The sequence below is a fragment of the Pongo pygmaeus genome, chromosome 19, assembly GCF_028885625.2.
Source record: "Pongo pygmaeus isolate AG05252 chromosome 19, NHGRI_mPonPyg2-v2.0_pri, whole genome shotgun sequence".
NCBI classification, from domain to species: Eukaryota; Metazoa; Chordata; class Mammalia; order Primates; family Hominidae; genus Pongo; species Pongo pygmaeus.
In genome coordinates this window covers 43,392,732-43,418,531 of record NC_072392.2, presented here as the reverse complement: position 1 = coordinate 43,418,531, position 25,800 = coordinate 43,392,732, and the positions used below count along the sequence as shown (strand labels likewise).

Genomic DNA, 25,800 nt, shown 5'->3' with positions numbered 1-25,800 from the left:
CTGACAAGGGACTAGGTCACCCACAAGCCTACAATGACCGCCTGTGAGGCTGCATGTGGTTTGAGGCCGGCCTCTGCCTTTTCACCAAGGGCTAGAGAATGGAAGGAGAGGATGGAGTCAATTTTAAATTAGCAAAAGGAAAAGATTGTACAGGGAAAATGTCATATTTTAAGACATTAAGTTTTGACAGATGGCCTCACATGTAAGACAGGGTCTCGGAATCAGGGAGGGGATACTTCAGGGTCATCAGGCCCACTATCCCTCCACCCACTGGGGGATTCCTCTTGTGATGTTGATGGACAGCCACCTTGTCTTCACAGGACCACATCCAAAGACAAGCCTCAGGATGGTCGAGGCTACACCGGACGCTTCTGACAGGCATACAGCTTTCTCCCCTCCACAGTGGTTTACAACAACCGGCTCCAGAATCGGCAGACCTGGCTTGGAATTCCAGCTCTGCCATTTCCTAGCTGAAAGGCTCTGCCAAGTTCTCAGCCCCTTGCTCACCTTTCAGAGCCATCAGCTGTCATGCAGTCTGAGCCCTTGGCTAAGGTACCAATCAAGGAGGCAGGCATGGAGGCACAATCCAGCCTACACAATTTCCACCAAGCCCAGCACCTGGCACAGTCTACCTGAGGGACAACTTTCAGTAATTTGTGCAAAGTCTGCATGCTCTGCTACAGCAGCCCACCTGACCCTCAATTCCTTTACCTCAAAATGTTTCCTAAATCTCCATCAAGTTATTATAAGAACTAATGACAATGTATGGAAAGTATTTAGCAGTGTCTGGAACAGCAATCATTGTGATGAAAATTATGACAAGCTGGGTGCGGCGGCTCACGCCTGTAATCCCAGCACTTCGGGAGGCCGAGGCGGGAGGATATTTTGAGGTCAGGAGCTCAAGACCAACCTGGCCAACATGGTGAAACCCCATCTCTACTAAAAATGCAAAAATTAGCCAGGCATGGTGGCGCGTGCCTGTAATCCCAGCTACTTGCGAGGCTGAGGCAGGAGAATCACTTGAACCAGAGGCAGAGATTGCAGTGAGCCAAGATCACAGCCACTGCACTCCAGCTCAAAAAAAAAAAAAAAAAAAAAAAGAAAAAGAAAAGAAAATTAGGACAACTCCTGATGACCTAATATATAGCCTTGGTCAAGGTTCTGACTCTAAAGCAACCACAAGCCTAAATACTGCATCATAGGGCTGCAATGAGGGTTAAATGAAACAATGTATGAAAGGAGTTTAGCACAAAGTGAAGGGCTCAGGGCTTGACAGACATCAGCAATTACTGTTACAGACTCCTATAGCCTTTGGTCTGAATTCTGTATCCTGGAGCTCATGCAGCCTAGCACAATGCCTGGCACATAGGAAGGGCTTGAAACACATCCGCCATTGTCATTATCACATAACTTGCATACCCTTTGGTATGAATCCTGCATCCTGGAGCTTCACATAAGCTTGATCTCCTGATAAAGCCAAGGATTCAGAGTCAACCCATGTAAAGGGGCTGCTGCAAGGCCTGGCAGAGTCAGGGTCCGGACCCGGCAGCACCCTTTGCCCCCCCTACCCGCAGAGGGCCCCAATCCCTGAAGGTGGTGAGTGCCATCCTTCCTCCACAAACCTCCTCCCATTTCTCATACCTCTGCACCCCAATGACCCACAAATTTGTCAACATCTCTTCCAATGTGTACCCCTCAATTTCTCCCAAATTTTCAGTTGTCGTAACACTACTTTTAGAACTTTAAAATATTCTTCCAAAACAACTTTAGTTTCTAATTTAACCAAATAAGCTAAAAATAAAATGTGGTACCCAGAACAGAACATGAACATCTCAATGAGGCCTGGTTGGTCCAGGTGCATGGCTAAGCATCAAACCTGTATTGCCATGGCCCAAGGTGTCCTTGTCCTTGCTGGCTGCCACACCTCCACAGAGCCTTCTGGAGCATGACAGCAGCTGAAACCTGTCTTTTCACACCACCAAACCTACACTATCCCATCAGTACTTGCACAGCTACTGGGTGGCCTTGGGAACATCACTTCTAACATCAGCTTTCATCATCTTAAAGATCACTAGGGCCACTCTGGACCCTAATGCTCAAGGGAAGGCTTCAAGGGTTTCATTTCTAGGAGGCTTCTGACCAGGTGCAAAGCTTTACACCCACTGCATTGCACAGAACCTCCCTTGTCCCACTGACCCCTGCACTCTTTATAAGCTTGCTGGTCATCCATCCTGGCTCAGCTCCCCCAGACCTGGGTCTTCAGCAAATGTGCCTTTATCTAAGGTGATGCCATAACGCAGAACGGCAGAGGCCAAAGGTGCCTTCTCCCATCTGACACGAGTCCACTCTCAAGATGACAGCAGCACTGGTGCAGATGTGGCAGGTGACTCCACCCTACAATCGCTGCCAGTCCTCCCAGGCCAGCCTCAGATAACAGGCACTCAAATGAACCGTGTGCTTGCCACAGTCAGTACTTTGCAACAAACTCCCTTTGACACCCTTCCAAACAGAAGGCCTCGTACATCCCCTCTGCTTTTGTGGTGGCTGATGAATTTTAAACTCTGACACACAATAGTTCATTCAGTCCCCGTCTCTCCACAGGATTTTCACTAACACATTATTGAAGGCTTACCTGAGAGCCAGACCCATCTTCACTGTGGGGAGCACATGAAGATGACATCATGAGTGCCTTGCCAATAGCTTTGCCAAGGGCCAGCTGTCTGCCACCTACTAGAACAGGCCTGGCTAGCCTGGCACACCTTGTTCTGAAAATAGGAAGGGGCCATCACTTTGACCCAGACTGGGCTCAACATGTGCTCACAAAGCAACTGCTTTAATAATGCTTTCTGGAAATTTCTTAGAAATGAAGCCCAGCCTTAGCAGACTATAGTTTCTGGAATTCACATTTTCCTAATTTCCCAAAAGCTGGGAAAATTTTTGCCCCCCTCTGGTTGTCCGGTGACTTGATCTCCCTTCTTAGCTATTTCAATTGACTGATAAACCATCCTGTGATGGTAATAACCAGGTTCCCAAGTGCCCAGGAAAATAAGCCCTAGGGGTGGACTTCATTTAAAGCAGACTGTGGTTTCTGCCTCAGTTCCCTCTCGCTCCTGGTTGGGTTACACTTGCTGCCCAGGGGCCCAACAGAAAACAGAGAGGCGCTGCTTCCCTCCACCTCCCTGAGTTAATGGTGTATTGCTTGGCTTCTGCCTCAGGCTGATCGCACCCTTGTTCCTCTTGCTCTGAACAAATCTTCAAGAACCCTTCTGATGCCCTTGCATATCCCCTAGCTGTTAACCCTCCTGGCCCTGCTCTAAAACCAACAGGCCGGTGCTGCTCTCCCACTCACCCTGGCTTACTTGCCTTCTAACTCCATTTTTTCATAGAAGTCCTCTAAAACCTAACTCAGATCTGAGGGTTCCTCTGCAGCCGCACTCATTTCTTTCAGTGCCTCATGCCGCCCTTTGCTTCTTCCTCAAAGCATTGCCACATGTTCGTTAAAGTTTCCCTAAGAGTCTCCATCAAGGCCAGTGAGTCTCCACCTGCCCACACAACCGCATCACCTGAGGAGCATTTTAAAAATTCCAATGCCCAGGCCCCACCCCAAGATTCCAGTGGGGCTTCGCTAGGGTGGGATCCAGGCCTCAACAGTTTTAACAGTCTCCAGGAGATTCTAATGGCAGCCAGGGCTGGCACCCACGACCTGGGCCATGATCTCAAACACTAGTGTTATCGGGATCACCCTGGGAGAAACAGCGCAAAGAGGCCTGGCTGGGTGCAGCAGGGTGGGTCCTCCATCTTCTATCAGCTTCCCCAAGCAATGCTGACAATGACAAAAGTTTGAGAACCACTGGACTGTCCGGAAAGTGGGAGAGTTTGAAAAGGAGATTTTGCCCATTGGGCTTGTTACTTGGAAACTCCTGAGCTGTTCCCCTGTGGTTGAAATTATCTAAATAGAATTGTCACACCAAGTTGTGTGTAAGTAGAGTTGGTTGGTCAAGAGCCTTTTTTTTTTTTTTGAGACTGAGTCTCACTCTATTGCCCAGGCTGGAGTGCAGTGGTGCAATCTTAGCTCACTGCACCCTCTGCCTCCCGAGTTCACGCCATTCTCCTGCCTCAGCCTCCCGAGTAGCTGGGACCACAGGCGCCCACCACCACACTTGGCTAATTTTTGTATTTTTAGTAGAGACAGGGTTTCACCATGTTGGCCAGGCTGGTCTCGAACTCCTGACCTCAAGTGATCCGTCTGCCTCAGCCTCCCAAAGTGCTGGAATTACAGACATGAGCCACTGCTCCCAGCCTCAAGAGGCATTTTTAAGGGCAAAATATTACTGCTACTAAAGGAAAAAACAGTATGCACACGCACACGCACACTCCTCATTTTTGCAGCAAAACCTGTACAAACCTGCCTGCCCATCCCGGAAAGAAACTGTCACCGTGACGGTCTTGTGCACGCGCTGACTCTGCCAGACTTTCCAGTAAGATCTCTTTCTCAGTCACTCCTGGAGCTTCCTCACCAATTCTGCCGGCCCTCCTTGCTGCACATGTGTTGCTGCAGCCAAACAGGGCTTCTCAAACGTGGGCTGTTCATCAAATCTGGCATATGCCACCAGTACTATTATTTAATATTTTCTCTTAAATCTACTCACTTTTTAAAAAAGAAACTATCTCATTACCATAAAGGAGACACTAGTATCTGTGCCATACAGAAGATTTCCATAAAAACAAGCATAACTGAAACAAAACAACATTATTATATATTTGGGGCCCCACTGCCTGCAGAAGACCGGGATCCTGAGGCCTGTTTCCTCCTGGTCCCACTCCTTGCTTTTTAGAAAGGGAGGTCACTTTCAGACTTTCTCCTAGAGGCCATTCAAGGACTGAAAGGGGGCTGTAAGGAGACGTCTTCTTCATTATGGGGTTTACAGTAATTAATGCAGCCACATCTGGGCACCATCCTTGTCCCAGGACATTTTCCAGACAGGACTGCAGTACCGACAAGTGAAAGTCACTGGGACAGCTGGTCCCACGATAAGAGGATGAAGCCCACTCTGGCACTGGTTATTCAATCTTCCCCAGCTTCAGCCTCTGTTTCTCTGTATGGAGTTTAAGGTCCTTCACCATCTGGAAGAATGAAATGGGTTACCGATAACATAAACTACAAGCCCTTTTTGGGAATGTCTGCTGTCTCATATCGCAAAGGGGTGCAAATGAAAGAGCTGAAGACCAAATATCTGTTCATCTGCTGACTTTAATGAGCAGCTCCGCATTCTCCTGCCCAACAGGGAGGGAGGAAAAGCCCACTTACTGCTGCCCCTAGAAAACACCAGAGCAGGAAGGGTCGGATCCTTTCTGCTTACGCAAAAAGAAAGACAAATGTGAGCTTTTAAAACTGTGTGCAATTGATGAAAGCTGAACCTCAGAGTTCTAACCTGCTGGCCCACACTCTCATCTCAGAGAAGGATACGGCAGGGCTGTAGCTACTAGCAAATTCACTAGCACACGGCCAGCCTCTCGGTATCCCTCCAAGACAGTTTCCATCTTCACTCGGCCTGAAAAGCAAACAGAAGTAAGAGGCCCTGTATTTGGCAGGTGGCTGCAAATCCTGAGGGCCACTGCCACTGCCTGGCTTGAATGAAGACTCAGGGCTTAATCATTAACCTGAGATCCCCCAGGATCCCCTTGCTGGTTACCATGGCACATGCAAATTCCCCACAGTCCCAACCCAATTCCTGCATTCTCAGATTCTCGCTCTGGGGCACAGGAGGCCCGGCTAGGCAAGAAGACCACATGGGGGCCTCCCCTCTGTTGGAAGGGAGGGGAGAGGTGAGGAAAGAGGACCAGAAAATCTGGCTGAGACATATTTCAAATACTTAAAATCAGGCAGAATCAGCCACCAAGGTGAACAAAACAGAGAAAGGGATGCAAATTATCCATCTAGGTTTTTCTATTCAACTCATGAGTTTCAGGGTTTCTAATTTTAGGGGAAATTGGGGTTTCTACGGCACTCTTATGCCTTCCTCCCCTGCCCCCATCTTATTAAATGTAATTGGAGACAAACAAAAGCAGCATCATGGCTGTCTCCGGTCACATCTGGGTGGCTGGAGATGAGGCATCTCCCTTAGGCAAACACAAAAACGCCACCCGGGGCCTCACTCTCTTACTCAAAATAAGACTTGTTCACACTGCAGTTATTAAAGGAGAAACAGGCCTATCCCAGGAACTTGGCCAAGAGATTCATAATGCTGGGCCTGACCACTGGCCCATGAGGTCCCAACAAGCCAGATCCTGCGGCAGCTCATGGAGTAGGCGGCAGAACGGCTCATGGAGTAGGCGGCAGAACTCAAAACGTTCCAGAAGCATTTACTATCTGCCTGCATAAAGACCCAACCCTAAAGGAGGCTTATGCGCATTACCATCTCGTCTCTTCTTGGAAGGAAGCACTTTCCAAACTGTTCCCTCTGAGAGCCCAGGGGCAACACTCAAATTTTACTAATTATAATAAGCAAATATGATCCAACTTAAAAAAAATGATTCCAGGCTTTGAAAAGCATGTTTGCACCTGATCAATGACAGCTACAAGTAAACTGAACCGACTGTAGACCCGCCATCAACTCAGGTTCCACAGGGATTGCATGATCAATGAAGCAATGAATGCTCTGTGAGAGCTCGCCCTGTTACTCTGAAATCACAGTGATTAAAATACCCACTTGGCAGTCATGTGTTACCTGGTAGAGACAGCCTCACTGGACAACATTGCTCACAGATTTCAGAGCTGGAAGGGACATGAGAAATTATCTCCAAGCCTCCCTCCTGTCGCCCAACTCCACCTTTGGGGCAGATCAGGGGACTATATCCCAAGGAGACCACGGGACTGGGCCTAAATCATCATTGGGACAGACATGTCCTCCAAGTCCTGGCCCAGGTTGTCCAATGCACCTCACCTCCTCTGTGTGAGGGGTCCCTTGGACTTTTCTTGAGTTAAATAAACACCCACAGTCACAGTCACACACAGAGCCTTGTACAAAGACAAGCACACATATAAACTATGCTTTTCTGCCTCCCAAGATGTTGGACAAGGCCAGGAAAGTGTGAGATCAGTATTAGAGGACTCAGGGGAGGAGGAGAGGAGCAGCCGCTGCATATACCCCCAGAACCCTGTACCACTGAGGCGTGCATTCTTTCAGAAGCCCACAAGCTCCTGTCCTGCTAAAATCAAGCTCAGCTTCTGAAGATTCCTTCCCCACCCTGCAAACACCCCCAGACCCCTGTGCCGCTGAGGCACGCATTCTTTCAGAAGCCCACAAGCTCCTGTCCTGCTAAAATCAAGTCTGATTTCTCAAGCTTCCTTCCCTGCCCAATGGGTAAGGGCAAAAACCACCTCCTGCGCTGTGCAGAACTCACACCCACTCTGCACACCTGAAGCCTCCGCCCGCCCTCCCCTGTCCAGCAGCCCGGCTTACCAGCTGTGCCCACCTGGAACCCGCACTGCCCGGGAGCCCCTTCCCTCTGCCTCTCCAGTCACTGAATGGGAGCAGGATCACCTGGGGCACTCGCTTATGGGCTGAGCCCAGGGACACTGACAGGGCCGCCTCCCAGGCACAGGGAGCCACCCAGCAGGCCACACTGAGTCAGCGGCCAGGGTCCAAAATTTGCTTCCTGGAGAACTTGGAAGGGACACCGCCCAATGGCACTCTCAGAGAAGCTTTCATTCTCACGACGTCAATGCTGAGAGGATTGCCAGGCTGATTGGGAAACAGCTCCATCAAGATTTTTTGTCTAGTTGGTTTTTAAACTGCACAAATGCTAGAAATCTCCTTCCTGCTCTCTACTGCTTTTAAATGTAAATCAAAAGACCTGTTCGTACTTGTCCCCGGAATCCCTAATATCAGTCCCTCTATTAGTCTCTGGGGAAACATTAACTCTGTTAAAGTCGAGGCAGAGGGGGCTGACGACGACTCAGGGGCTCACACCCTGGGTCCATTGAAGGCACTGACCAGGCACGTGACCCTGGGTAAATCTGCCCCTTTCACTGGCTCTTTAAATGCAGCGGAAAAAACGCATTCTAGTTAATCTCACTCAGAGGCAAGCTTCCCAGTTACTGCCACCTGCTGTTCCCTTCCTTCCTTCCTTCCTTCCCACAGGCCTGAATGCTCACCTGCTTGGACTGCAAGACAAAACTGCACTTTACACATCTCTAATCCGGGTGCATGCCCGCCTCTCCAGGAATAATTCCAGATACTCCATGTATAGAATTACACAACCACACGGCATTTCTCCTGCAAATTTCAAGTCTTTAAGGGCCGTAAAAAAAATCACCTCCACTTTTTGTTCCTGGAAGCTCTTTGTAATTTTTTTTTAACCCGCTGTCAGACAGCGGAGTGGGAGAAGGAGCCTTCTTCTGAATTCACAGAGACTCCCCAAGCATTTCTGGGCCTCTGCTCCAAACCACTGCGGACATGAAAGGCGGACATGGATGACAGCTGCTACAAACCACCTCAGCGTCCCCAAGTTTCCCTCTGGCCAGAGAGAGGAAGAAGTGGTGGAAAGCCCAGCCAATCACACCACAAAATGCGAGCCTCAGGTGCCTCAAATTAAAGGGAGTAAATTCAACAGCTAAACCTCCAAGGCTGAGGCAGAGGTTGTTTTGCTTTTTAAATTTTTCCCAGCAGCAGGCAAAAATCTCCAGCTCTGCTACCGAATATAACCAGTGCAATTTCCAATGGTCTCACGACCCCATTATTTCCTATTCAGTGCCCCTCCCTCTCCACCATACCCCATAATTACAGAGAGTTTAGGGCTGGGCTTTTTCATGATGCTGCTTCTTTACACTCGTGACAACACAGAAGGAAAGGTTATTTAAATCTGAGTTGGAAGGGTAAAATCAGCATTGTTAAAAGGGCAGATTAAGAACACATTTCCCTGGGTTTTAGGTAATTCAAGGTCACTTGCAATAAGCAAGACAGAAATGGAATCATGAGGCACACATGGGCAGTGGGGTCTACAGGCACCATGCGGCAGGGTCACACAGGCCAGAAACACTACACGGAGCTGATCGTTAATGTCTCTGACTTAAAAAATGTGCCCCATTAAAGAATTCAAGGGCATGATTTCCTGTCTGACCCCGGTGTTTCACAGCCTTTGCCTCAGAATTGGAGCCCTTCCTGGTCCTCCAAAGCCCTCTCTGTCCTGAAAAGCAAGCTTACATTAATAACTAAGACTGAGGACTCCAGCTTCAGCATTTACTAACTGGGTGACCTTGGGCACATCATTCAACTTCACAAAGCCTCACTTTCTTCATTTATATGTATAAAGTGGGGATAATAATAGTACCTTATTGCTTCATAGGGTTTCACGAGGATTAAAGGAGACTGGGGTTATCATGTACCTCACATAGTAAATTGCTCCATAAATGATCATCATCAGCAGAATGATGAAGGAACACACACTGCTTTGGGAAAGGCTGGCAATCCCAGTGCCAATGCTTTCTATGAAGTGGCATCTATAAAGTAAGATCATTCCCATTTCCCTCCCCGCATGGAATATATTTCCAGCAAAGACAAAAAGTAAGGCTGGGAATGCCAAGTACTAAGTGTATAACACCATTTAATGAGCACCTACCACGTGCCAGGAATTCAACCATATTTTCACAAATCCTCATTACCCTGCAAGGCAAATCCTGTTAGCCCCGTTTTGTACATGGGGAACTCAGGCTCAAAGTAAGTCCCACCTCCTCCCTATTCCAAGCCAACATCTATGGGCAGATAAGGGACAAATCAAGATCCACAGGTCTGCTTGGTGGCCAGCATGAAGGGATGGGTGCCTCGAATTCTGGGGCTTTATCTAACTCATGGCTGCCTCCCTGCAAACAGCAAGTAGGGGCATATTACTCACAGAACATTCTAGAGCTGTGGAAGTCCACAGGACTCACCTCTTTTGATCCCGAGTTAGGAATGTTAGAAACTCAGCCCAAGCAAGGGAAGGGAAGCAGCTTGTCCAAGGTCACATGGCAGCTCAGACACAGAGCTGACATTTGGGCTCAGGTCTATTGACTCTTGAGGAAGATCCTGCCTATGGATGCCTGATCATTCCTAGAAAGGAATTCACGGGCACAAGAAACAAGCAGGTGTAACTTTGAACAGACCCAGTTTCAGAGCTCTGCAAAGGTGAGTTGAGGAGACTCCTCCCTTCCTCCCTCCCAAGTCTGACAGGAAAGCAAGGTCAACATGTGCTGGGTGGGCTGCCACCAGCTTTGCTCACCCCTGAACCACAGCCTCTAAATGAACAGTGTTTAAAATTACCTTCCTAGAGCCTTCATGAATTTCTATTTTGAAGCCACCCACTCATATCTGCTGCACACACTCTCCTCGTCTCCTCCCTCCTCCCACCTCCCAATGTGCAACTAATCTGCTTGTCAGTACCGTCTGTCTCCAGCAAAGGCGTCCCATCAGGTGGCTGACCCCTGTAAGTAATTAAAGAATGATCCCACAGCCTTGGTGGAGGCCGACGGAGAGAAGGGTGACTGGTTAAATTAGACATGGGAGGGAGGCAGGCGCTGCTCACAGCCTACCAACTGCTTCCTTAACAGATGGTGAGCAGAGTGTAGCAGGAGTGCAGCCCTGGAGCCAGCCTGTAAGGGCAAAAACAAGGCAGGAGCAAGGGGCCTCCCAGCAGACTAACTTCAATCGGAGCCCCTGAGCTCTCCTGCTGCACACACTAAACAGCCGGCCACTTCCCCACACAGACCTGGGCGACCCTGGGCAAATCCACTGCCCCCTTGTAAGTCATTTTCTCACCTCTATGATGACCAGCATACTTTTATTTCCCTTCCTTTTTAATTTGAAGGAAAATACCAATTAGGAAATAAATTACACAAAGTACCAGCCTTTGTGGACAGGGGAAAACTATAAAGTAAAAAACACCAGTTTCCCCTCTATCCCCCCAAATAAGTACTATTAGCAGTTTGGTCTGTAGCCTTCCCAGCTGGTTCCTAAAGTAATGAGCACTAGAGTGTTTTGTGGCCGGGCACAGTGGCTCGTGCCTGTAATCCCAGCACTTTGGGAGGCCAAGACACGAGGATCACTTGAGGTCAGGAGTTCAAGACCAGCCTGGGCAAGAAAGTGAGACATTCCACTCCCCCCCCACCCCGCCCCCAACACACACACACACACACACACACACACACACACACACACACCACTAACAAAAAATTAGCCAGGATTGGTGGCATGAGCCTATAGTCCCACCTACTCAGGAGACCAACGCCAGAGGATCACTTGAACCCAGGAGTTTGAGGCTACCGTGAGCTAGTACCATGCCACTGTATTTGCTCCAGCCTGGGCGACAGAGTGAGACTCCACCTCTAAAAAAATAAACATAAAAATTAGAGTGCTTTGTGTATTGTGTGTATATGTGTATATGTGTGTGTATACATACACACACAGTTATAGATACAGATATATATGGTTTTTCAAAAGAAGGATCATACTATATATATTGTTCTGCATCTTGAATATATCACGAAAATCTGTCCAAGACAGTCCATAGATCTACTTTGTCCCTTTTATGGTTACATAAGCAAGTTCAAAATTGACTCAGCCTTTCCCCTGTTACTGGACATTTAGGTGTCTCTAGCCCTTTACACAATGAACCACCTTGTGCTTATGCTTGTATGTGTACAGGCTATCGTTTCTACAGGTGTCAGAGTCCCACAAGTGAGACTGCTGAATCCTAAGGAACATACATTTTCAATTTCAATAATGATGGTAATTTACAGGGGTCAGCTGCCTAAGGGTAATACTGTCAATTACCATCCAAAAAGGCAGTACCTATTTGTACAACTCAATTATGTATTAGAGTTGCTAACTGCTCCCTGGACCACAAGAATGAGGCTCAGGAAGCCAGCAGGAAGACCCCCCAGGTCTTTGCTGCCCACATTCTGTAACCCCCACCCCCGATCCTCCTACCAGTGCAGCTTCCATTTCACCTTATTTATACACTGGCTTTCCATGTAAGATTTCACTTGGGAAAGAAAGGGCGATTGCTCTGGCGAAGGTTTTTGGAAACCACAGGATGAACTCTAAGGTTCCGTTCATCTTCATTCTTTAACAATGGGGAAGATAAAATGGTTTTATGTAAAAATAACTTTCTCATAATTTTACAACAAAACCTTATTTTCCATGATAAATGAGATAGTCTGCTGTGGTCTTTTACAGTAAGTATCAACAAAACCACCTCATATAATTGCTAGCATTTACATAACATTTACTATATGCTTAACTTTTTAAGGATAATCCCATTTGATCCTCTCAACAGCTCCCTTGTACAAATGCAGAAATGGAGACTTAGAAGTTATTTCCGTAAGGTCCCACCAGGATGCTGATAACAGGTAGAGCAGAATGGACCTGGGCAATCCATCCCAGAGTCCACACACTTGCCCGACACCTTACCATCTTCCAGTGAAGGGTCTGAGCACACACACAGGTATACACACATGCACACACGCAATGCTTCCAGATCTTGGCCTGTTGGCCTCTTTGAACCAATTGCATGCAACAAGCTTCTGGGTCAGCCCTTTCTGCCCAGATCGGTGAAGCAAGGAAACACTGTCATTTTTGAGAACGCAGCTGCCCCTCCTTTTCTTCCTGCCGACCTCCCAGCCACCTCCCTGCCCCTGGGCCCCCATCTTCCCTACTGTGGATTCTTCATAACCTCCTCCTGGGCAGATCTGGTCTTCTCATTTCACAGCCACACACCTGAACGAGGAGGCAGTGAGGATACCAAGAAGAGCAGCCCCACAGGGGAGAGAAGAAGCAAAAGCGGGCTAGGGCCCCAACCTCCGATTCACTGTCTCTGACTTTCACTCTACTGCCCCCAAATCTCATTCAGATGGGAGAGAAAGAGAAGAGCCAGAACTTTTGTACACACGGATGGAAGAATGAGCCAGGGTTACCAGGAATTGTAGTCTAAAGAGGGGATGAAGAAAGAGAAAAGGAGAAAGAACAAAAGAGAAGAGGAAAGGGAAAGTGGCAGATGGAGCAAGCAAAGAAAAACAAGGAGCCTCGTCTCAAAAGTTCAAGTGGCCTGGGCTTGAACCCCCAAACCAGGCCCCCTGCCTCATTCCCCGCTGCAGGAAGATGAAGAAAAGCAGAAGGGCAGACCCAGATCCTTGCAGGGATGTTGCACAATCAAAAGAAAAGGAACTCTGCTTGGAGCCAAGCCTGCAGCTGAGTTCCCATCAGCACACTTCTCCACACCCTGCATGTGGGCACGCCCATGGCAGACACCCAGCTGAGAGTCCAATGAGAATCCTACACTCTCCCACGGGCCCGGCCCCCAGGGGCTTCCAGGGAGGCATGGCATCAGACAGGAATGCTGGCACCACCCAGGTACAGGGAGAGTGGCACAGGACATCAACATGTTAGACCAGAGCCATGCAGGGCTTTCGTGCTGCAAATGTTTCTGTATTGCTCTGGAAAGGACTGACAGGTCAGAGATGCCGAGACAACAGGACATTTAAAAAAAAAATTTTTTTTTGAGACGGAGTCTCGCTCTGTCGCCAGGCTGGAGTGCAGTGGCGTGTTCTCGGCTTACTGCAACCTCCGCCTCCCGGGTTCAAGCAATTCTCTTGCCTCAGCCTCCCGAGTGGCTGGGACTACAGGCATGCGCCACCACGCCCAGCTAATTTTTGTATTTTTAGTAGAGACAGGGTTTCACCATGTTGGCCAGAATGGTCTCGATCTTTTGACCTCATGATCCACCTGCCTCGGCCTCCCAAAGTGCTGGGCGTGAGCCACCGCGCCTGGCCTAATATTATTTTTTAATAGAGACAGGGACTCACCATGCTGCCCAGGCTGGTCTCTAACTCCTAAACTCAAGCAATCCTCCTGCCTTGGCCTCCCAAAGTGCTCCCAAAGTGAGCCACCATGCTCTGCTAATAGGACTTCTCATAGCACATTCTAATTAATGTCAGTTCTTGGAAGCCAGAAAAATTATTGCAGTATTGTTGGTAACAGCAAAGGATTGGAAACACCCTAAGTAACCATCAAGAGGAAATTGGTTTAAAAAAACTGCTAATAATAATGGTACATCCAGATAGAGGAAATGTTATCAGCTATTAAAAAAAACAAGACATGTGAGCCAGACAGAAGTAAAAAAGTAAAAAGAGCATAAATAGCATATTCCCACTTCAGTAAAAGGATTGTGGAACACAGAAGGGGTCTAGAGACTGGGAATATTCCATTTCTTAACCTGAGTAGTGGGTACATGGATGTTCAGTTTATCATTCTTTAAACTTTATATATGTTTTGAATGTATGATATTTCACAATTCAAAAATTTTAAAGGCTGGAACACATGTGCACATTTATGGGTGCACATGCACAAAAAATCTCTAAAAGCTGTTATGAATGCCTCTGACCAGGGACACTGAGAGGCAGTGGGATTGGGTATGTGATATAGTTTGAATATTTGTCCCCTCCAAGTCTCATGTTGAAATGTGGTCCCCAATGTTGGAGGTGTTGTCTGGTGGAAGGTGTTTGGGTCATGGGGGTGGATCCCTCATGAATGGCTTGGTGCTGACCCCACCGTAATGGGTGAGTTCTCACACTATTAGTTCAAGCAAGAGGCGAGAGCCGGTTGTTTAAAGGAGCCTGGTACCTCCTCCTCTCTCGGTCCCTGTCTAGACACATGACACACCTGCTCCCCCTTCACCTTCGGCCAGGAGTAAAAGCTTCCTGAGGTCTCACCAGAAGTGAAGCAGATGCTCTACTATACTTGCTCCAGCCTGGGTGACAAGGTGAGACTCCGCCTCTAAAAAAAAAACATAAAATTTATGTTTGTACAGCCATGCTTGTACAGCCTGCAGAACTGTGAGCCAAATAAACCTTTTTTTTTTTTTTTAAAGAGATGGGGTTTCGCCATGTTGCCCAGGCTGGTCTCGAACTCCTGGCCTCAAGTGATCCACCGACCTTGGCCTCCCAAAGTGCTGGGATTATAGGAGTGAGTCACCACACCCAGCCCAAATAAACCCCTTTTATTTTTATTTTTTTGGAGATGGAGTCTCGCTCCTGTCACGCAGGCTGGAGTGCAGAGGCACAATCTCGGCTCACGGCAACCTCCACCTCTCAGGTTCGAGCGATTCTCCTTCCTCAGCCTCCTGAGTAGCTGGGATTACAGATGTGTGCTATCACGCCTGGCTAATTTTTGTATTTTTAGTAGAGACGGGGTTTCACCATGTTGGCCAGACGGGTCTCCAACTCCTGACCTCAGGTGATCCACCCGCCTAGGCCTCCCAAAGTGCTAAGATTACAGGCGTGAGCCATCGCGCCCGGCCATAAACCTCTTTCTTAAATAAACTACCCAGTCTTAGGTAGTCCTGTATAGCAACATAAAGTGGACTAACACAGTATGAGGGAGGTTTACTCTTTCACTCTATATTCTTTTACAGCTTTCTAGTGTCTTTTATCACATGCCTATCTAAAAAAAAAAAAGGTCACTGGCAATTCTCCAGCGTGTTTCAGCATCATAGATCAGGAAAGTACCCAAGGCGACAGTTTCCCCATTTTACAGCTAAAGACACTGCAGCCCAGAGGGTCTGAATGTCCTGTCAAAGGCTGCCCAGCAAGTGAGTGGTAGACTCGGGAAGAGAAGCCAAGTGTCCCACCTGCAGTCCAGTGTTATCTAGCCTGCTCTCTCAACCAGGGATTCCCAGGCCACTCCAACCCCAAACCACGCGCCTTGCTTGTGCCTCCTACAGCTCCCTCCCCCAGTGCAGTCTCAGGTGGGCAGGGAGAATTCAGGGAGGGGACCACAAATCCCAAGGTAGGAGTCAAGGAGCACAGTCAAGGTTGGCACTCCGAGCTTTGAAGCCTCCCTACCCCATCCCCGGGGCTGCTGCCTCCAGCCTGTGTACACTCAGATGGGTGGATGGGCTCCAGGGCCCCCACTTCCCATCCTTATTCTCCAGGCATTGTCAGCCTGCATGGCCACTCCTGTGTCCTCAGCAGAGATCCTCCCAGCAAACTGATGCCAAACAAGCCCACTAGGGAGTTCCACATACTGGCCACTTTGCAGTCACGACCACATTTGGCGGGGTGGTTGGGGTTGGGGAGCACTTACCCTGATGCCTTCATGCCAACCACGCACCAGACTCACCAGCTCAGCAGCCTTGGATGCCAGACCCAAGACAACAGTGGGTACCCGGAGCCAAACCAGACTCCAGTTGTTAAATACCACCCTTGTCAGTGTGTTTACATTAAAGAAAATCCTTGAAGGGCTGTGCAGAAGAATCACAAACGCTCAGAGCCAGGGGAAGTTAAGAAAACAGGATGGTTTTGCTTGCAGCAAAAATCCACCATGCCTGCTTCATGTATTGGAGGCCAGAAACAACTTAATCCAAATTCTAATACTTCCTTATTTAACAAACGCTCATAAATCTGAGTTCATACGTTCTTTTCAAATCCTACCCCACTGTGAGCCAGGCACACTAAGAAGCACGAAGAATAATTAGAAGAACTAACATTTGGAGAACACTTACTATGAATTAAGATATAGCAGCCCTGTAGCTAAGCTCTTTGCACACAGAGCCTCTTTCAATCCTCCCAGCAGCCCTCGGGGGAGAGACGCATTTTACAGAAAAGGAAATCAAGGTTTTGGGGTTAAGTCACTCATCCAAGGTTACAGAGCCAGCAAATGGCAAAGTGAGGTCTGGCTGGCTCCAAGGCCCATCCCCACCCACTACACAAGACACAGCCCTGTGCACAAGCCCTACTGATGACACAATTTTGCCCCCAACACATGAGACGAGTAGGTTCACTGAAACATCGGGAAAGGAAAAAAAAGTACCAAGAGGAAAATAAGTTAACTATTAGGCACTGATGGTGGACAAACCACCCACCTTTAACAACTGTATGCATTTCCTTCACTTTCCCTCCACTTATTTCATTTATAATAAACCCACTGTGAAAGACATTGCCCTGTGTCCCCTCCATGAGGTCCTGGGCTTCCTCTAAATCTACTCTGTCTGCAGAGGGCCAGTCAGGCCTGTTACTTCTTGCTCCCAGACTCCCAGGCCCACCCATCTGAACTCCAGGAATGGGAGCATGCAAGCCAGATTGACAGTGGGGGAGAGGGAGTGTCTCCCCAGCAGTTACAAACACAGCAAGAGCCTAGCGTCCACCCATCACCCTGCCCTCTCTGCCTCAGCTCAGACCAAGGGTCCTGGTGACCCATCAGCCCACATGTGGACACCATGCCAGGCTGACAACCCAGGAGATGACTCATGTGAGAGAAGAGAACAGTCCAGGGTGGGCATACTTGCCCCGATGACAGACAACCATGGCCCAAGAGCTGGTGGACTCTCTTGTATTAGGCAGGGGCAGTGTTGCCAGGCTGGGGAAGTGGGCCAGGGATAGGAAGCCAGGTTCATTCCAGGCTTGACCAACAACCCTCTTGGGGAAACTGTCTTAACCTCTCCGGGATGTCTCCTCACCTGTAAAAGTAGGGATAATCTTCCATCCCCAACTCCGTGGGGAAGACAGTGTTGGTAAAGGAGCCTATTCACATACACTTCCTAATAAAGCTCTGAGACACATTTTACAGATGTGATGTACCACTCCCTGCACAACGCAGCCATTACGAACACTGCGCAGCTTCCAGGGTAATCTCCTGCCTGGAGCATCCTCCGTGCTCTTCTGATCAGGAAGGTTCAAGCTTCAGATCAAGCATCGGCTCCTCTGAGAGGCAGGCCCTGACCCCTAGCCCCGAAGCAGGTAGGCTGTTTCCCTCTCTGTGCACCTGCCCTCCCTCCCTCGCAGGACCTCAAGCTCCCCAGGGACCTCCCCATCACACTGGACGGGAATTGTGTGTATGCTGGGGATCAGGGCTCCTCCTTCTGTACCCATGACACGTGTCAGAATGTCTGGCATACACTAGGTACTCAATAAATGTTCACTAAATAAATAACAACGGGGTCAGGTATGGTGGCTCACGCCTGTAATGCCCAGCATAAGGCAGGCAGATCACTTGAGGCCAGGAGTTCAAGACCAGCTTGGGCAACATGGTGAAACTCCGTCTCTACTAAAAATATAGAAATTAGCCGGGCATGGTGGTGCACACCTGTAATCCTAGCAACTCCGGAGGCTAAGGCAGGAGAATTGCTTGAACCTGGGAGGCAGAGGTTGCAATGAGCCGAAATTGTGCCACTGCACTCCAGCCTGGGCGTCAGAGCGAAAATCTGTCTCTAAATAAATAAATAACAAGTATTATTATCACTCTCTGAAATCTGTGAAAAGGACAGAACCCTCCTGGAAGGAAGGGTGGCTCCCCATTGGAGCCTCCGACACTGGGACTGACCAAGGTCACTGGCACCTCACTGCTCTCTGTCTGCTTCCAGCAAATATTTCTCACACCCCAAGTCAGCCTCCTCTATACCTGGCACTGCAGATACAAAAGAGACACATCCCCAGCTCCCCACCCTCCACCACTGCAACACAAGGGAGTTCTCCATCTAGGAATTCCCATCCAGAGGCCCTCAAAGAGAGCTGCAGGAAGCAAACAGAGCTTTCCTTACCTCTTCCTTCAAAAGGTCTATTTTTATAGACGCATTATTACAACGGACACTAAACGTTGGAGGGGGTCACCTTGAAGCAGAAGGTGACTTCATGGGAGGGACTCAGCTATGAGCTGTCAGCGGCCAAGGCTCACAGCAGCTGGGGGTGGAGAAGTCAGCTCTGAAGGGGGCTTTGGGCAGCACATCAAGCCTTTTCAAATGGTCCCCTCAAGGAGTTTCATCTAGAACAGAACATCAGTCCAGTCACCTAAGAAAGAAATGACACATAAAGTCACAGAGGAAAAGCATGGGTCTGTGATTTCTTTTTTTTTTTTTTTTTTTTTTTTTGAGAATTTCACTCATGTTGCCCAGGCTGGAGTGCAATGGCACGATCTCAGCTCACTGCAACCTCCGCCTCCCACATTCAAGCGATTCTCCTGCCTCAGCCTCCTGAGTAGCTGGGATTACAGGCATGTGCCACCATCCCCAGCAAATTGTGTATTTTTAGTAGAGGCGGGGTTTCTCCACATTGATCAGGCTGGTCTCGAACTCCCAACCTCAGGTGATCCACCCGTCATGGCCTCCCAAAGTGCTGGGATTACAGGCATGAGCCACTGTGCCCAGCTGGGTCTGTGATTTCTACCTCACAACTGAGCTGATAGGCTCTAACGTGCTCTTTCCTGGTTTCAGATTATTTTTAAGAGCACATAATTTCACTTCAAAAAACCTGTTGATGAGTTGCTATGTGAAATTTCCATTTTCTCCCTCATCATTCTCAAGCTCCTAGTTCACATACTCGAAAAACCTATTTTTTTACCTGTAGACTCAAACCACATCACATGAGCAGATAACCACATTAAGCCAGGGACAAGGCCTGCGCAATGAAATGGTTAAAACTTGACAGTGGGCACAAAAATAACATGGGAGAAATGTCTGTCACATTGTGAAGTACTGAAAATCCAGCCAAAATATTTTTTTGTGGATGACATGATTTTCCCCCCAACACGAGACATATAGATTTATTGAAAAATTGGGAAAGAAAAAAGAGGAAAATAAGTTAAGTATTAGGCCACTATCCACTGATGGTGGACAAATCACTCACCTTTAACAACTGTATGCATTTCCTTCACTTTCCCTCCACTTATTTCATTTATAATAATTAACTGGGGTCATACTATTTGGTAACCTGTTTTGTTGCCTGTTAGTGGTTCATCATTAATATCTTCTCAAGTAGTAATTCTTCATAGCAAATGTTTGCTGTTTTTAAGTGCCATAGGTCCAAATGTGTTCCAGTTTTACTTTTACTTACACACTATCCCAAGGTTGTAGGTATAGGATACTGGATATTTAGATGATTTGTAATTCTTCATCAGTATAACATAATGCTGCAATTAACATCCTGGGGCCAAATTATTTTTAAATAGTAGTTGGTCCTTAACACAAATCTCCAGTGCCGAGACTCATGTAACTTTATTGAGCTGGCATCTTATAAACGTAAACAATGGGTTGTTCCCACCTGCAGCACAGTTACCAGAGGTTGTACACATTCAGGCTCACTATCTGCCTCAGCAACTCCAAAAGATGGGGCCTTCTCCTTGCTGGTGTTCTGCAGACAGTGAATCCCTGCTCCTGCAACCCCAGGACCATGGATATAATTTTTATATACATATAATTTTTTTTTTTTTTGCTATGTTGTCCAGACTGGTCTCAAACTCCTGGTCTCAAGAGATCCTGCTGCCTTGGCCTCCCAAAGTACTGGGATTATAGGCATGAGCCACCACTCCTGGCCTGGAGATATTCTTTACCCCCACATCATAGTAGTTCTTCTTTCTCAGCACCACCAACAACATTTATGCTTTTTACTAAGCAGCTAGCATGTGCGATAACATTTAACCCTCAAAAACATTCTGAGAGAAGCTGTTGCCCTCATTTGATGGACAAAAGAAATTAAGGTTCAACATACAGAGTCCAATCAATGAACACTGCTAGCATCATAGCACTCAGGATTTAAACGAAATTGTCTCCAAAGCCCAAGGGCACCAGCTTCAAACTCTGGCAATAAAATCTACAGTTCTGGTATAATGGACAGCGGAGACTCAGGAGAAGGGACAGTGGGAGGGAGGTGAGGAATGAAAAACTACATACTGGAGTACAATGTTCACTACTTGGGTAACGGGTACACTAAAATCCCAGACTTCACCACTCTACAATTCATCCACGTAACCTAAAACCACTGCACCCCCTGAAGCTGAACTCCCAAAAGGATGAGTTTCCATGGCATGGAGATAGCTATGTAAGTGCTGGTGGCCCCACTCATCATGCTGGCAGTCACCAGATAGTCAAGCAGGAAGGCTGGTGGCTCCACAGTCCACAACCACACAACAGGAAGCCATGAGGCTGACTCGTGATTGAAGGGCCACAGTACCTACGTGTATCTTATGTACAAGGTGCAGCATGCCTTATCGGCTAAAATATGGCACGTATGTGCTATGAACTGAAATTACTATCTCTGTGAGTTTGGCCCGTGAGAGACAGAACTAAAGAATTGAAAGAGACTTCAGAAGAAATCAGCCAGTCCAATTCCCTCACCTTGTTTCCACAAACAAGAAAACTGAGGCTCAGGACACTGGGTCACAAAACCAGTTCACGGCAGACCCACGTCTACAGCCTCCCAACCTAGCAGTCTAAGCAATAACTCACAGCAGTATGTGAATCACAAAACTCACAAAAATTCCCAAAAACAAAATTTCTATTTTAAGAAAAAAAAAAAAAACTACCTGAAGTTTAAGCAAAGCTGAGTATCTAATTTACAGGACTTTGATGAGGTATTTGGTTTCATGTCTCCGGCATATTTGACCAAAAAACAAAGTCAAGAGATGTAAATAATAAAAACAACAAAAGCTAAAGACACAATAAGCTGTTTCCATCAAAGGTAGTTTTGTTTTGTAAAATGACATCACAGTGTTACTGAAACCTTAATCACAGAGGCCTGGAACACACCCTGCATTATCCTGGCTGATACAAAAGAAGAAAACACACATGCATGCAACTAAGGAGGATCGAGCCCAGATCCACTGGTGTTATTTCCAATATCGGAAAACTACTCAATGGGTCCTACTGGGCTCTGAGTGTCAAACTGCACTAGGCCTTGGCAGTTTTCTTAGTAACTTGCTTTGTTCCTTCTTTCATTTGAATATTATTTAAGCATCTACTCTGTTTAGACGTTGAGGATAAAACATCAGTGAATAGGCCAGGTGCGGTGGCTCACAACTGTGGGAGGCCGAAGCGGGTGGATCACCTGAGGTCAGGAGTTCAAGAACCAGTCTGGCCAACATGAAGAAACCCTGTTTCTACTAAAAATACAAAAATCAGATGGGCGTGATGGTGCATGCCTGTAATCCCAGCTGCTCAGGAGGCTAAGGCAGGAGAATCACTTGAACCTGGGAGGTGGAGGTTGCAGTGAGCCAAGATCGCACCACTGCACTCCAGCCTGGGCAACAGAGCAAGACTCTGTCTTAAAATTAAAAAAAAAAAAAAGAAAGAAAGAAAGAAAAGAAAATCAGTGAATGAAAGAGAAAAATCCTTACCCTGTGGAGCTTTCATTCTAGGGAGGTGAGGCAGGCAATGAACCAGTCAGTAAAACCACAGTATGTGTTAGGTGGGGGAGGCAGGAGCGCTCACAATGACATGGGCTGCTTAGAGAAGACCTCACTCTGGGAGTGGAGGCAAGGGGAGGAGGCCTGGGGGCATCTGGGGGATGTGAGAACAGGAAGGTGGCCCAAGGGGCTGGGGCAGGATGAGCAATGGGGTGAAGGACAGAAGCTAGGGCCTTGACTTTGGCTTTTGCCCCAAGTGGAATGAGAGTCAATGGTCTCTGCAGATGATGCAAAAGAGCTGACTTGCATTTTAAAGGACCCCTTTATCATTAAACTTTTCCCTGAATGTCACCAAGAATTCCTATTTACATTCAGACAAACCCACACACAGGCAGACACCTACATACATTCACACACACCCCAGAGAATATGGTCCGACCCAGGTGCCCCCGCAGCACAGGTCACCCTCTAATGTCTGCGTGGTGCCGCCACCCCTGTTAGTCAGTCATTCTCATCCCACAGCACCTGCGCTGCAGATGGCTTGGGAATGGCCCCTTTCAACTATCTGGACCCAGGGATGTAATTCTCTCCTGTGCTTGAGGCTCACATCCCATTGAAGCCCTTCCTCCTTCCAACCAGAACCTACCCACTCCCTGGAGGCCGCAACAGAGGTCTGGGATGCCCAGCTCTCAAGGGAAGTCCAAGCGTCTGTCTCATGTCCTGCAGCACTTGAAGGAGATGAAGGGGTCTCAACTGAGCAAAGAAAGCAGGTGGAGGGCCAGTATGGGTCACAGCGGCCCATCCCTGTCACCTGCACTAGGAGCGGCACCTTCCTCCCTTCCCTACACCCGCCTCAGAAGGAACAAAAGGAAGAGCAAAGAGAGGTGAGGGGTACAACCTGGGATGCTGCAGCGAGAATGGGAACCCAGCCACCCATCTGCTCTCGCCTTATTGACGTGGGTTCTGTGAACTCACACAAGATTGACAGTGGGCCTGGCACTCCAGGATGAGGGAGGAGCACAGATGGAGGGAGGAGCATGGATGGGGGAGGAGGGGCAGAGCACAGATGCACAAGCATGGAGGGAGAGAGGAGCACAGATGGAGGGAAGAGCATGGATGCAGGGAGGAGCATGGACGGAGGGAGGAGCATAGAGGGAGGGCAGTGCATGGATGGAGGGAGGAGCATGGATGGAGGGAGGAGCATGGATGGAGGGAGGAGCACAGAGGGAGAGAGGAGCATAGAGGGAGAGAGGAGCACAGAGGGAGAGAGGAACATGGATAGAGGGAAGAGCATGGAGGGAGGGAGGAGCATGGACGGAGGGAGGAGCATGGATGGAGGGAGGAGCACGGAGGGAGGGAGGAGCACAGAGGGAGAGAGGAGCATGGATGGAGGGAGGAGCATGGAAAGAGGGAGGAGCATGAATGGAGGGAGGAGCATGGATGAAGGGAGGAGCATGGATGGAGGTCTACCCGCCACATGCTTTATGGCACTGACCATGTTCTCGTGACGCCAGCAACAGTCGTGCTTATTTCACAGATTAGGAAATGGATTCCCAGGAGGGGACCTGCCCAGGGTCACAGCATGACAAAGCTGGGACTCAGGGGTCTTGAGTCTGCCCAAGACTTCCCCACCTCCCAATTCATCTAATCTTTCTGGGGTGATAAGCCCCCAACCCCACTCCACTGATGGTGCTCCATGGTGGCGGTGCAGGAAGGGCAAGGAGGTCAGTGGCATTAGGTCTGGACTCTGAAGCCACAGACAGGATGAGAACCCACACCTGGGGGCAGAGGATTCTCCCCAGAGAACAATAATGGACAGCTCATGTTTATCAAGTGCTTACTGGGCACAAAGCCCTACTCCACTTACTGTATTCATTTAATCCTCACAACATCTCATGACCAATGTGGTGACGTCATGCAAAAAACAATAAATAATCCGCACAACAGCCCCAACCAGTAGGTATGACATTGTCCCCATTCATATGTCCCTATTCCTCAGATGAGGAAACTGGAACCCAGAAAAGCAAAATAACTTGACCAAGGTAAGAAGAGTCCACAGCACAGGTGCAGTCACACTCAGGCTGTCTGACCCCAGAGGCCACACTCCTAACCCTGACACCATCCCCTTTTACACTGGTTTGTGTTATTTTTCTAGGAATGCCGTGAGGTTAGTTTAGCCCTGATTAAAGCACATACTCCAGAACCCTCGTTCAATTCCTCAGCACTTACTGTGTGCCAAGTACTGGGCTAGGCCCTGGAATTTCTGGGTAAAAAGGTCATGACATAGTCAAGGCAGGCCTTGGCCTCACTTGAGACCAGAAGTTCAAGACCAGCCTCGGCAACATAGTGAGACCTCATCTTTACAAAAAATAAAAGAATTAGCTATGTGTAGTGGTGCATATCTATAGTCCCAGCTACTCAAAAGGCCGAGGCAGGAGGATTGAGCCTGGGAAACCGAGGCAGCAGTGAGCTGTTACTGCACTACTGCATTCCAGCCTGGGTGACAGAGTGAGACCCTGTCTCAAAAAAAAAAAAAAAAAAGAGAACAGGGAACTTTCCCTGAAGCATCTGGTGTAGAAGTGGAGGGGCTATGATGGCATTCTGGGAGGGATGGGCCGGAAGTGGAGCAGGAGGCAGAGAGGGGTCTATACATCACCGTTTTCCCTATGTAGACAGATTTTTAACTTTTACCACCCCACAGTCCAGTGAGCTGTGACAAAGAAACTGCAAAGGCATGGGCTTGGTCATCAGCCAGACTCCAATTCTAATCTCAGCCTGTCACCACTGGTGTGCCCTCAAGAGTCTAACTCACCTCTCTGGGCTTCAGTTCCCTGTACAATAGGAGGTAAGAACCAAACTCCGGTGTTTCCAGGGCGGCTAGAGGTGTCAGAGGCGTGTGAACCAGAGCAACTCCGTCTTAAACAGGAGCTGGGTAAAATAAGGCTGAGAGCTACCAGACTGCATTCCCAGATGGTTAGGCACTTTAAGTCACAGGATGAGACAGGAGGTCAGCACAAAACACAGGTCATAACGACCTTGCTGATAAAACAGGTTGCAGCAAAGAAGCCAGCTAAAACCCACCAAAACCAAAATGGCCACAAGAGTGACCTCTGGTTGTTCTCACTGCTACACTCCCACCAGCACCATGACACTTTACATGTATCATGGCAATGTCAAGAAGTTACCCTGTATGGTCTAAAAAGGTGAGGCATGAATAATCTACCCTTTATTTAGCATATCACCAAGAAATAACCATAAAAATGGGCAACCAGCAGCCCTCAGGGCTGCTCTGTCTGTGGAGTATCCAGTCTTTTATTCCTTTACATTCCTAATAAACTTGCTTTCACTTTACTCTATGGACTTGCCCTGAATTCTTTCTTGCATGAGATCCAAGAACCCTGTCTTGGGGTCTGGATCGGGACCCCTTTCCTGTAATGGAGGGGACTGGTGGGATACAGTACTCCCAGTGCTATCTGAGAGCCCAGAACATAGACAGCAGGCCTTACATGTGTGCTATAGTTATAAATGTCCTCATCGCCACCACCATCATCCAAACAGCCAGAGGGCTTTTCTCAGAGTGGGGCAGCGGGAACCATCTGTGGCTGTCCAACATTTCAGTCCTTCTGAGTCAACCATGGGCTTCCCAGGGCACATC

The 25,800-nt window shown here is 48.3% G+C and overlaps 1 protein-coding gene across 7 annotated transcripts in view; it reads right to left on the bottom strand.

Moving 5' to 3' along the window:
* KSR1 (kinase suppressor of ras 1) overlaps positions 1-25,800 on the bottom strand; it is a 169,862-nt gene that overhangs the window by 123,741 nt on the left and 20,321 nt on the right. The window contains exon 1 of one of the 7 annotated variants that reach the window (XM_063656312.1): positions 7,464-7,626. The exons of the other annotated variants lie outside the window; for them this stretch is intronic. The gene's annotated coding sequence lies outside the window, so the exon portion shown is untranslated. Of the gene's footprint in view, positions 1-7,463; positions 7,627-25,800 lie in introns of those variants that run through there. 7 annotated transcript variants of the gene reach the window in all.